The 12,725-nt window shown below is 39.2% G+C and overlaps 1 pseudogene across 1 annotated transcript; it reads right to left on the bottom strand.

The window, feature by feature from the left end:
- Positions 1-2,699: 2,699 nt before the first annotated feature.
- On the bottom strand, positions 2,700-4,153 carry LOC309544506 (ATP-dependent RNA helicase DDX25-like; annotated as a pseudogene). Its single transcript has one exon. The product of its transcript is annotated as an ATP-dependent RNA helicase DDX25-like (transcript).
- Positions 4,154-12,725: the final 8,572 nt, after the last annotated feature.

Here is a 12,725-nt window from a genome sequence, read left to right as displayed (position 1 = left end):
GAAAGCCGGTGAAATAAGGCAGGGAGAGAGCTTTGGAATTGGAGGGAGGATGTTAGTGGTCATAAAAATGGTAAATAGTGATTTAGGAAGCCAAAATCTACAATTAGACCATTATCTTTTGTGTCAAATAGAATTGTCATTCTTGGGTAAATGTTTACTTTCCTGAGTAGTATTCAAGTTCCCTTTTGAGAACCAAAATATTTAGACTCCCATACTGTGGTCTGGTTATTTGAAATGTCCCAAAGGTGTGCAGAAATCCTCTTCCTTATGCTCTTTAATGGTGTGTCTGTGCAAATGTATTTGTGCTTGTAATTTTTGTCCTTTTCCAGTAATGAAAGATCCTTGGCTACATTTTTTTGCATTGGATGGATGAGATACACAACCCTACTGGAGGTGCAGCTGTATGGCCCTGTGATATTGAAGGTCCCTCTTGTGTGTAACATTTATGATGGATTGATGGCTGCACAGTTTGCAGCGTTTTTCGTTGCAGGGCCTAGTTCCTTTATTTGTGACTTTGTAGTCAAAATGAAGTTTCCTGCTGATTAGTTCCTGTCTGAGGTTGGGGGTTGCCTGATAACCAGTATTGTGGTGTTTTTTTTTTTTTTATATATTTTTTTTCGTAGCTTCATCTGTTTATGATGGGCTGTAAATCCTTAATTTTCTTTCTTATCCCTTCTAGTGCAGTAACTAGTATGTCATAACTAGAAGTACATGGTTATTTTATTTTATTTTATTTTTTTCTCTTTGTATTGGAGGACTTTTCTCTTTGGGTTTTCAGGGCTGTGTTTATGCTGGTATTGATGGTTTTGTCTTTGTACCCTTTCTTATGGAAGGAGTCCGCTAGTGTTCCGAGATGTTTATTTCTGTCTTCTGGGTCTGAGCATATACGGTGGTATCCGATGGTCTGGCTGTGTGTGCTGGGGGTGAAAGCTGGAATTGTTGAGATAATTGCATCTGACAATGGGTTTCCCGTATATTGAGGTGTGCAGCTTGTCATCCCTGATGTGTACTGTGGTGTTTAGGAACTTGACGTTTTTTAAAAAGTCAATTTTTAGTTTCATTGATGGGTGAAATGTGTTAATCGGTGAGTACAATTTTTAGATTTTCTTAATCTTCTGTGCATATGATGAAAATGTCATCAATAGAGAAATAGTATCGATATGGCATTTTGTGTGCTTTTAAAGAATCTGTCCTCCAGGTCAGCCATAAATAGGTTTGCATTTTGGGGTTCCATTTTATGCTACCAAGCCACCTACAAGGACATAACCCTAAACTGGACACCTATATTAACAGCTTCAGACTGCGAGTTACATCCCTGATATCAACCCAACAAAAGAACATTTTATACAATCTGTCACCAGTGGAGCAAAAAGCTCCACACCATTTAGGCAACAATCGGGCCATCAAACCAGCAGACAAAGGGGCCGCAGTTATTGTGAAAGATATATAAATACATACAAGACAGCCAGAGACAACTGGCAAATGCCACCCACTATAAACACCTGGATTATGATCTGACCCACAATTTTTCTTTTTTCTTCCTTCCAACATTTACTTCATTGGTTTGAAATGTACAGCCTTGACCCACCTGTAGGACTATTTCAGGCTACCCCCTGGTCAGCAAAACTAAGCTGATTTTACTAAAGGATTTGAGAATGTTCAAACAATGAACCGTGTTCCTTCTAAAAAAAAAAAATTCAGCTCAATTGAGTCACTGCAGTATCAATAGCACTTAAAGTATTCATACTCTAATCTACCAGTTTTGGCAACTGGTAACTTCATTCATAATTACCAGAACAACTAAATTCTCCAAAGAGACCCTGTCACATTGTTCAGACTAGGCAAGGTTTTTATAGTGTCTCAGGGAAGGGCGAACCCTTTATACTCCGCATACCAACAATTCTTCCCTACTCCACAGTTGTGCCAATGCCTGACACTTGTGGCTGTGGAAAAGCATGTGACCTTGAGACAATCTTCAGGTCTATGCCCACTTCTAGGCCTGAACATTGGCACCCAAACGAGGTCACTGCTCCCCAAGACACCAGTACCTCTCAATCTAATGCAGGGTGCAGAAGAGTAGTAAGGGATCGCTGATCGAGTATTTGGGGGTAGAGCCCTTCCCAGAACATGGAAAAGGTGTCCCATGTCTTAAAAAAAAAAAAAAAAAAAAAAACTTGTTTGTTCAGAAACCTGTGAAATTCTTTCCAAGTTTTAACACCCCAAGCAGCATACCATTTTGCTGAAATTAAGTCAATCTGAATATTTCTGATTTTGTATTCTGTAAATAGTGCAAACAGTAAAAAGATAAAGTGCAATTTATAAACAAATTGATAAATTTTTACAGTTAATATAGTGCTGATTTCTACAGTGTTAATATAGTGCTCCTTTAAACAGCACTTGTGCAGTTGCAATTTCTTAGACATTTGCATTTTAAGTTTGTGTCGTAAAAAAAAAAAACCTATAGTGAGGTCAGAGTAACAAAGTGTGCACAAACATTAACTCACAAAGTAAACCAGACTGTAAACATCAAAAACTATGCTTATAATGGCAAAACCCAGCAAAAATTCTCTTGTCTCAGCAACACCCGATTCATCTATCGTAGTGTAGGACTGAGTGTCTTCATGGCTGGCGGTGCAGAAGTATAGATAATTCTTCTTACCAATACATTTGTATCAAACTAATATCCTTTATGTACAAACTTAAGTGCAAACGTTTTTCAATTTGAATACTTTGTTCTTCTGATCTCTGATTCCAGATGGCAAAAGCTTTTCAAGCTCAATGATATCCCCAGTGTCCAGCCTCTTGATCGGTGTATCAAAATATTCTTCTATTTCATGCAGAATGTAAAAGGAACACTTCTCAACTAGTGTAATAGCAATGCCTTCCTTTCCAAATCTTCCAGTGCAACCAATGCAGTGCAGGTATGTCTCAAAATCAACCTTACCCTCCATGTTAACTGGCAGGTGGAAATTTGACGATTGACACCTGTTCCACATCTATTCCTTGAGCGCAGACATTTGTGGTGAGCAAGACCTTCACTTTGCCATCACGGAAGTGCTGTATAGCAAAGGGTCGCTCTGTCACTGTAAGTTTTCCACTCAGCAACTCTACCTTGTGCCCATCCTTCACCATTTCACAGGCAAGCCATTTAGCTGTCTTGCGGGTCCTGCAAAACACTATCGCTTGAGCAATGGTGATTACACCATAAATGTTTCTCAATGCATTCTATTTTTCTTCGTTGCACTCACAGGCATCATACAATTGCAGAATGTTGTCCAAGGTCATTTCTTTCTTAAGCTTTATGATGTTGGGACTAGGCACAAGCCTCTCAGCAAAACACCACACAGTCTCCTCAAAGGTAGCAGAAAACAGGAGCATTTGACACGTCTGTGTACTCTCTTCACACGCAGGCTATGATCAGAATAGCCCTGAACTCCAATCATCACATCGGCTTCATCCAGGACAAAGACACATATTCTCTGGAGTCACAAGCTTCAGCTTTAACTACCAATAATCCGACGATAATCTGTGCCTTTAGCCATGTGTTTCCACGTAGGGCATAGACTATTTGAATATGACAAAATATCCCCATCCGTTCGAACACTTCTCCTGTCTGCAAAGGTAGGGCTGAGACAGATGCACTGTGGGTATTTTTTCAGGGGATCTACTCTGCTGAGCATGGTGAGGACAAAAGCAGCAGTCTTTCCAGTGCCCGACTGGCTCTGGGCAATCAGATTCTGTGGGGAATATGCAAGCATCATAGGCAAAGCAGTTTCTTGTATCTTCGATGGCCTGTTGAATCCCATTGCATACACTCCTTTAAGAAGTTCAGGCTTTAGATGAAGTTTCTCAAAAGATTTCACTGAATATAAAGGCAAGGTGGGATCTCTCTGCAAGGCCTCCACATTTTGAGAGGAGTCCACCAAAGATTTATGGATCAGCTTATTTAGAAGAGATGTGGCTGCCAGCTCCACTGTACCATATTTATCATCTTTATCGTGGCAGTATTTACCTGTTAACTTTGTATTCTTTGGTGCAGCAAAACCAATGATATTATTGTTCTGCAAGTCACTGGGCTCCCTGAACGGTTTCCACTTCTCCATACTGCCCGCCAAGACCACCAGCCTTGTCCTCTGCACAATCCCTCCGCCATCTCCCCCTCCCTGCACTCAAAACACCTGAACCTGAACCTCAATTTCACTCAACAATTAGGTTTCCCTACAAGCGGAGCTTATCGGTGCAGTTCAGGATATTCCTGACTATTTCTTCATAGATCACCGATTACTGGAGTATATGGAAGGGATAGCGATAGGTGCGATTACTTTATCAGACCATGCCCCTCTGACCTTAATAATTAAAATACCTGCTTATCAAAAAAATGTAGGAATATGGAGGTTAAATGAAGATCTAATTCAAGATGAAGAAATAGAATAGAAAAAGAATTAGAATTATACTTCCAAGAGAATGAAACTCCAGAAACATCATCTATGACAGTCTGGGAGGCACATAAAGCCTACATTAGAGGAATATTAATATCTACAGCCTCAAAAAAAAGAGGACCAACCAAATAAGTAAAATAACGGAAATATATGAAATAGAACAAAAGCACAAAAAAGACCTAACAACAAAAGAAACTGAAAAAGATCTCATATCGAAAAGGGATAAATTAAAAGATTTATTAGAAGAAGAAACCAGATGCCATTTTAATAAATTAGCAAGATACAGATATAAATTTGGGAATAAACCAGGAAGATCCTTAGCAAGATTATTAATGAAGAAAAAAATCAAAAAACTACATAGAAAAAGTCAAAAACAGTAGAAACAAAATAGTTAAAGCGGAGTTCCACCCATTTTTAATAGGTTGGATTACATAGATGTATGTAATCCCCTTTTTAAAACGACTTTCCAATGGAAACTTTTTTTTTGCTAGTAAATACCTTCATTTCTGCTTTATTCCTCCTCTCCTCACTTCCGGGTCCATTCGACGATTCGCAGTGTGTGCTGGGATGTATTCCATGCCAGAAATCTCGCAGTATTACCCAGGAGCTGAGCTGTACTGTGTGTATTCAGGCCGTGACCTGCCCCGCCTCCTCTCAGTGAGTTGTGCTGTATGCATTGTATTCAGGATGTGCTCTGCCCCGCCTACTCTCAGTGAGCGAGGACGTGAAAGCATTATATCCTCACTGAGCTCACTGAGAGGAGGCGGGGCAGAGCACGTCCTGAATACAATGCATACAGTACAACTCACTGAGATGAGGCGGGGCAGGTCACGGCCTGAATACACACAGTACAGCTCAGCTCCTGGGTGATACTGCGAGATTTCTGGAATGGAATACATCCCAGCACACACTGCGAATCGCCGAATGACGGCATCGCCGATCGGACCCGGAAGTGAGGAGAGGAGGAATAAAGCAGAAATTAAGGTATTTACTAGCAAAAAAATTTTACCAAGTTTCCATTGGTAAAAGTCGTTTTAAAGGGGATTACATAGATCTAAAGTTGCGAAAATGGGTGGAACTCCACTTTAACTCAACCCCAGAAATAGCTAAAGCTTTCCATGCTTTTTATAATGCTTTATATAACGTTTCAAAGAGAGAAACCCAACAAACAAGACAGGAAAGATTAATAAACATTCAAAAATATAATTCTAAAATATATTAAAGAGGCAAATTTACCTAAAATATCAGAAGATAAATTAGAATCCCTAGAATCTCTGATTGCTGAAAACGAGATAAGAGATGTGTTAAAAACAATTCAAAACTGGAAAAGTCCGGGTCCAGACGGGTATACAATAAAGTATTATATTACGTCAAACCACAATATTGAGGTTTTCAAGCAGCTAATAACTGATTTGGAAAGAATCAAACCAATAAGAAATGCCAATCCCAAACATATCCAAGAGGGCATTGAGTCCCTGGAAAATAGAAAGGAGGTAGTTATCCGTCCAGTGGACAAAGGGGGCGGAGTGGTCATTTTAAAGAGAGAATTCTATCATGGGCAACTAATGGATATGCTGAATGATACCACTACCTATAAAAGTTTACCTAAGGACCCCACATTGATGTATAGAAGGGATTTGGTGGAGATGGGTTTTAATGAACGGATTTTAACTATAAAAGAGAAAGTATTTATTTCCTAGTTTTAACCGTGTGCCCACTATATATACGCTCCCGAAGGTCCATAAAAACCAGTCTTGCCCACCAGCAAGACCGATCGTAAACAGCATTGGATCTGTGACTTCAAGAATCGGGGAATATCTGGATGTCTTTCTTCAAAAAAGTGTAGTTGAATTGAAAGCATACCTGAAAGACACGAAAGAGTTTTTAACCTTGTTGGATAATATAATTTTACCTGATGCTCCTGAAATATATCTAGTAACGGCAGATGTTGCATCGCTCTATACTATTATACAGCACGAGGATGCACTTTTGGCCCTGAACTGGGCATTGAGCAAAAGAGATGACATACCCCATACCCAAAAAAAAAGTTCCTAGGAATAGTTATGGATTTCTGTTTAACCCATAACTATTTCTGGTATGGAGGGCAATTCTTTACACAGCAGAAAGGGGTTGCTATGGGCGCAAAGTATGCGCCCAGCCTTGCTAACCTGTTCATGGGGGAATGGGAAGACAAGAGCATTTACGCCCATAGAAAAGACCAGTTGGTCTTTTATAAAAGATATATCGATGATCTATTTTTTATTTGGGCAGGTACTGAGTCATCGCTTGTGGAATTTACAGAGCATCTGAACGCAAAAGTACAAAATATAAAACTGGAATGTGCATGGAGCAGAAAGGAAATCAACTACTTAGACGTGTCTGTGAGGATTGAGAATAAACAAATTATCACTAAGGCTTATTTTAAGCCCACAGATAGAAATGGGTACCTCCCTATACACAGTGGCCACCACCCATGTTGGCTAAGAAACATCCCTAAGGGCCAACTGTTGAGGATCCGGAGGAATTGCACCCTTGAGGAAGATTTTTTGGCCTCTACTGACAACATTTTATTCCTATTAACTGGATTTATTATTATCATAATTGTATTCCCAATTACTGGATTTATTATTATCTTAATATTGATATTTTAAATTTGACAGGTTAACTCCTCATTTTAATCCATATTTTAATGGTACTATTGGTGCAATAATTTTATTTATTAGGATATTGATGTTAATCATGATATCCAAGGTTTATGTTTGCATCAGAATACATTTTAAGAGTTATATGTGATATAATAATTTTTTTGACCATTATGTGGTCTGTGAATGTAATGGCAAATTCACTGCGTAAGTAGTGCAAGTTCAAGTATAATGGTACCAATAATATGTATGCATCCGGACAGGATAAGGCATGGCATAAACAAGAGTGATAGTTTGGGTTCCACCCTCAAATTATATGTATATAGAGATTTTGTTTATAGCCTGACCATACACAATCAGATCGATAAGCGATGGCTGATCAGATTGAATAAGTTATAAGACCAGGTTTTGGGGTAGCGGTTCCAAGAAAAGTATAGGTTCATACCGGAATTTGGTGTAATGGAGCATACCCATGTGTAATACCTGGCAATAGATTGGATTTGCTCTATCCCCGATTATATATAGATTTAAGATAGCCTTTACTGAGCTTTAGCTATGCCTGGACTCCGCTCGGGCGTGCGATGGGTCCGGCTGTGGCATTGACCTATCAGAGTGAAGGGGAGGGCATCCGGCTGCATACATTAACTCCGACATAGCAACGCACGTAGGTCCTCGGTTGAAGTCCCACGTGACAAAACGCGTCAGAACGCACGGACGGAGGGAGGTGCTCGCCAAAGTTCCGGAACTCGCCGGCTAGCAGCAGGAGCGATGCATCCCGCAGCAGGGAGACGCCAGGGCTCGCGGACGGCGAGCAACGATACCTTCCAGTCTCTATTATTGGCTATATTACATGCGTGCAAAGGGTAATTTTAATGTAAGCATACTGATTGAAGGGTGAGGGAAACACGGTATTTTCAATAAAGTTGTGACAATATTACGCTACGTCCTGCTTCCTGTTTGTTTGCTTACAAATCCAACTGGGGAGATACAAAGCCTGGTGACGATCCCTGGTGCATGGATAAAACTCTGGAGAAGGCTTACCGATTTGAAGCAAGGGCTCATGCAGCTAATGCATAAAGGCTTTTTCTAAATAGCTATTTGGTGAGTGTCCATTGCATAGGGGAGCACAGTCAGTGTGGTGGAGGCTTTTGTGTCCTGGTTGTGGAAATACTGGTGCCTGACATCTGAGGAAGATTTGACAGACTGTTAATGGTTCCTATATATAAGTGGACTTAACAGTCTCTGCGGGTGTTGAACTGCTGCAGAGGCTGATTACCCATACTTGCACATACTAAGGGTGTGTGTAGAAGCGCTGCTGAATGTATAATATATTGGACTGAGACACACGGATTGGGCTATATTTATACGTTGTTTTGTATAGACTTCTTTCACAGCGGCAGCTAGTGTATGAAAAGGATGCACATAATTTTTATATGATTTTATATCCACCGAATTTTATAAGTTTTTATATTCAGTGGGGAAATATTTTAATATTGTGATTTTATTCAACAAACACTGTTTTATTTATCCACAAGCGCCGGGCGGGTGGTTGGGGACTTTTAGCCTTGCTTTTAGCTTCAGACACCTTTTATCCCATATCACGGTAATACCGAAAGAAGGGAAAGATCAAACCCTGTGCTCCAGTTACAGGCCGATTGCTCTGTTAAATGCAGATACAAAGATATTCGCAAAAATTCTAGCAACAAGACTAAAAAGCCTACTGGAACTATGGATCCACCCAGACCAAACCGGATTTGTGCCAGGCAGAGAAGGGAATGATAATGTAATCCGAACTTTGCTACTCTTACAAAAAACATGAAGTCCCCTCCCTCCTATTGTTTGATGCCGAGAAGGCCTTCGATAGGGTGGACTGGGACTTCATGAAGGAGACAATAAAAGAACTAGGAATTGGATTAAAAATGAGGCAATGGATAGAGGCATCGTATAAAAAGCCGACGGCAAACATTAAAATAAATGGAGGCCTGTCAGAGGGATTTGAGATGGGCAATGGGATGAGACAGGGGTGCCCCCCTGTCTCCCCTACTGTTCATATTAACTTTAGAACCATTACTAGCAAAAATTAGACAAAATAAAGACCTAAAAAGGGTGAATCAGGACGAACATAAAACTGCAGCATATGCAGACGATTTATTATTTTTCATTAGGAATCCCAGGATCACACTCCCAAATATCCAAAAAGAATTAAGAGTATGGAAAGCTATCAAATTTTAAAATCCAATAAAATCAGAAATTCTTAACATTAGTTTAAATTAGCAAGAAGAACAAATATTAAAATCATATTTCCCATATACTTGGGCAAAAGCTAAATTAAAATATCTAGGGATATATATAACATCACAAATTGGAAAACTATATCAAGCTAATTTTATACCTTTATTAAATAAAATGTTGACAGAGTGGCATAGTTTGGAGAAACCCCCATTCATGGTAAAATGGGAGAAAGAAATAGGGACACAACCGTAAAACAGGAATTTGATGTAGTACTGAAGCAGTAGGATCCGTAGCCATAGATGTAAGTACAATAGAATTAAACTACAAATGTTTGCTAAGATGGTATATTACACCAGACTTAATAAATACATTTCAAACAGATAAGATAGATAAATGTTGGCGGGAATGTGGCAATACCGGAACAATGTTCCACATGTTCTGGGATTGCCCTAAAATCAGAGAATTTTGGACAAAGGTTCGACAACTCACAGGTGAAATCACAGGAATAACTATCCCAAACGACCCATGGGTTTGCCTATTCCTTAAAACAACAATACCATTAAAAAAATACAAATCAACACTGGTCCCAACATTATTAAACGCAGCAAAGGGATAAATACCAAGGATTGGTGTAATAAGATAAACAATACCTTCAATATGGAATACATTTGTAACTCTCAAGAGGAGACTTCAATGAACATGAAAGAAAAATGGGGAAAATGGATAGACTTTAAAAAATTAACTAAGTATATTGAAATTAATGTTTAAGCATTTCTGTGGCAGGGGAAATAAGAGGAAGAAGGCTATATAGGAAGAGAAAGGAAGAGATATGGGGAGAATATGAGGGCTGGGAGGGGTTGTAAAGGGATGAAAAGTATTATAAGTTTACTGTGTATTGAATATTTTCTATATACTCGAGAAATTTACGTTTTTATGCAAATTCCCTTTGGAATTATATGTAAGATGTTTGTAAATTTTATATGCAAATAAAATAAAAATTTAAATAATAATAAAAAAAAAAGTTCAGGATATTCCAGAAATTGGGACTTCTGCATGCTGCCCATGATCCACAAACCAGGAAGACCCGTCATAATGGGTATGAACACACTTAACAAATGTTAAGAACACACTCTACAAATGGCCTTGTAGAAAAAAAAAAAGTTAAAACCATTAGTCATAAATATTGCTAGTTTTCTGCAACATGCAACTGATTTTCTGAACAAGATCAACAATATACAATAACTACCACCAAATACACTTCTAGTCATCATGGATGTAGAATCTTTGTACAGTGACATCCCTCACATGGATGGAATTTCTGCATGGTACAGATTTTTATCCTCCCCAAACCACACATACAGCACTCAGGATGTTGCACAGCTCTTGGAATTCATTCAACACACCCAAGTACTTCACTTTCAGTAATGACATCTATCTTCAATGTATGGGTACTACTATGAGAGACTTATTTATGGCTGACCTGGAGGACAGATTCTTTAACGGCATACAACAATAACTATATTGATTACATTTTTATAATGTGGAGTGAATATAACAAAATTTTACTTTGAACACGTTTCACACATCAAACTAAAAATGGACTCTTCACAAATGCGTCAAATTTCCTAGACACCACACGTCAGAGATTACAAGCTGCACACCTCAACATACAGGAAACCTACCGACAGATGAAATTTGCATGTCCACATACCCAGCTTACACCCCTAGCACACTAAACGAGCCATCATCACAACCACTGTGTATTCTCAGACCCAGGAGACAGAAATAAACATCTCAGAATGCTAGCAGACTCATTCTAGTCCTTGCAACAAAAAAACGCTGCAAACTGTGCAGCCAAATCAGTCCATCAAAAAGAGTTACGCACAAAAGGGACCTTCAGTATCGCAGGATTGTACAGCCACACCTCTAGTAATATTGTGCATCTCACCCAATACAAAAAATGTAGCCAAGGATCTTGCGTTCGTGAAACAAAACAGAAATTACAAGCACAAATTATTCTGCACATACACACCATTAAAGAGCATAGGAAAGATGATTTCTGCACACCTGTGGGACATAATTTCTCACAACTAGTCCACGATATGGAAGACCTGAATGTTTTGATTCTTCAAGGGAACTTACTCAGGAAAGGGAATACTCTGGAAAGGAAAACTTTTGAACGAAGAATGATAATTCTATTTGACACCACAGATAATGTTCTAAATGTAGACCTCTGCTTTCTAAATCACTATTTACCATTTTTATGACTACTCTAACCTCTGACTCCCAAACCCCCTCCCCCGCCCTCTTTTCCAATTCCATAGCCCTCTCCCTGCCTTATTTTACCAACAATCCAAGCTTAATTACCTTTGCTGTGTATGTTGGTTTTTGTTTTTTTTTTACTTAGAGATTGTCCTATTGACACTTTGCTAAAACTGTTTGCATTAGTACTGCTTGGACCTTGATGAAGGGGGTACGGTCTTGAAAATTGTATGTTCGTGCAAATAAAAATATCACAGACAGCACTCAATTGTTTGTCACAAGTGCACTAATACGGCTACAATCGCCTCTCCCTCTCTCCATAGCCCAGTGTGAACACCTATAATGACAGGGCAGATATTTTTGTTATCTTTTCTTATTATTATTATTATACAGGATTTATATAGCGCCAACAGTTTGCGCAGCGCTTAACAAAATGAGGGCAGACATTACAGTTACACTACAATTTGGAACAAAAGGAATCCGAGGGCCCTGCTCATTAGAGCTTACAATCTTTTCTTCTTGCATTGTCTGCCAGCTACTGTTGCCAAGCTCCTGAATCCCACCTTCATCCTTCTGCTCTTGGCCATCACAGGTAGGTCTTTCTGATACTTGATAACACAGGAGCCATTGTTTTTTCCAAACAGAAATTAAATTGCTAGCTTAGTTTATCAACCAAAGTATCTCGACACCAGTGCAATCAGTCTTGTGATGTATGAATATTCTTTGGCAAGTTAAGGCCAATTCTAGGTATTGATTTTATTGTTTAGTTAAATTTGGTCCAGCTTGCCCCTACAGTACTCCATAAGAGACCCCTTTTTTGGCTTGCAGTCCTGCAGGCACTCTATGCACCTCTCCTTTGTCTCAAAGTTGCATTCATAGGATATCCAGCATCTACCCCCCCCCCCCAGCAAATTTTTGACTGTGCAACTCAAGCCTGTGCTGTCTCCGCTAAAGGGTGACGCAATCGGCTCCCACACTTCCCTACACAGGAGTTTGGGGAAGTGGCAATCTCTCACCTGGAGTTTGGCAGCAGTGGAAGTAAAAAAAAAAAAATTTTGAGTAATTTGGTACAAAGACAGTATTTTAGTATTTCTTTTGTTAGTCACTTATGTAAAAAATCTAGATAATCTGTATGTCCATGTAACACTAC

This window comes from Pelophylax lessonae (assembly GCF_965119305.1).
Source record: "Pelophylax lessonae genome assembly, chromosome: 1".
Lineage (NCBI taxonomy): Eukaryota > Metazoa > Chordata > Amphibia > Anura > Ranidae > Pelophylax > Pelophylax lessonae.
The sequence above is the reverse complement of the archived record's forward strand: the minus strand, read 5'-3'. Positions and strand labels throughout refer to the sequence as shown.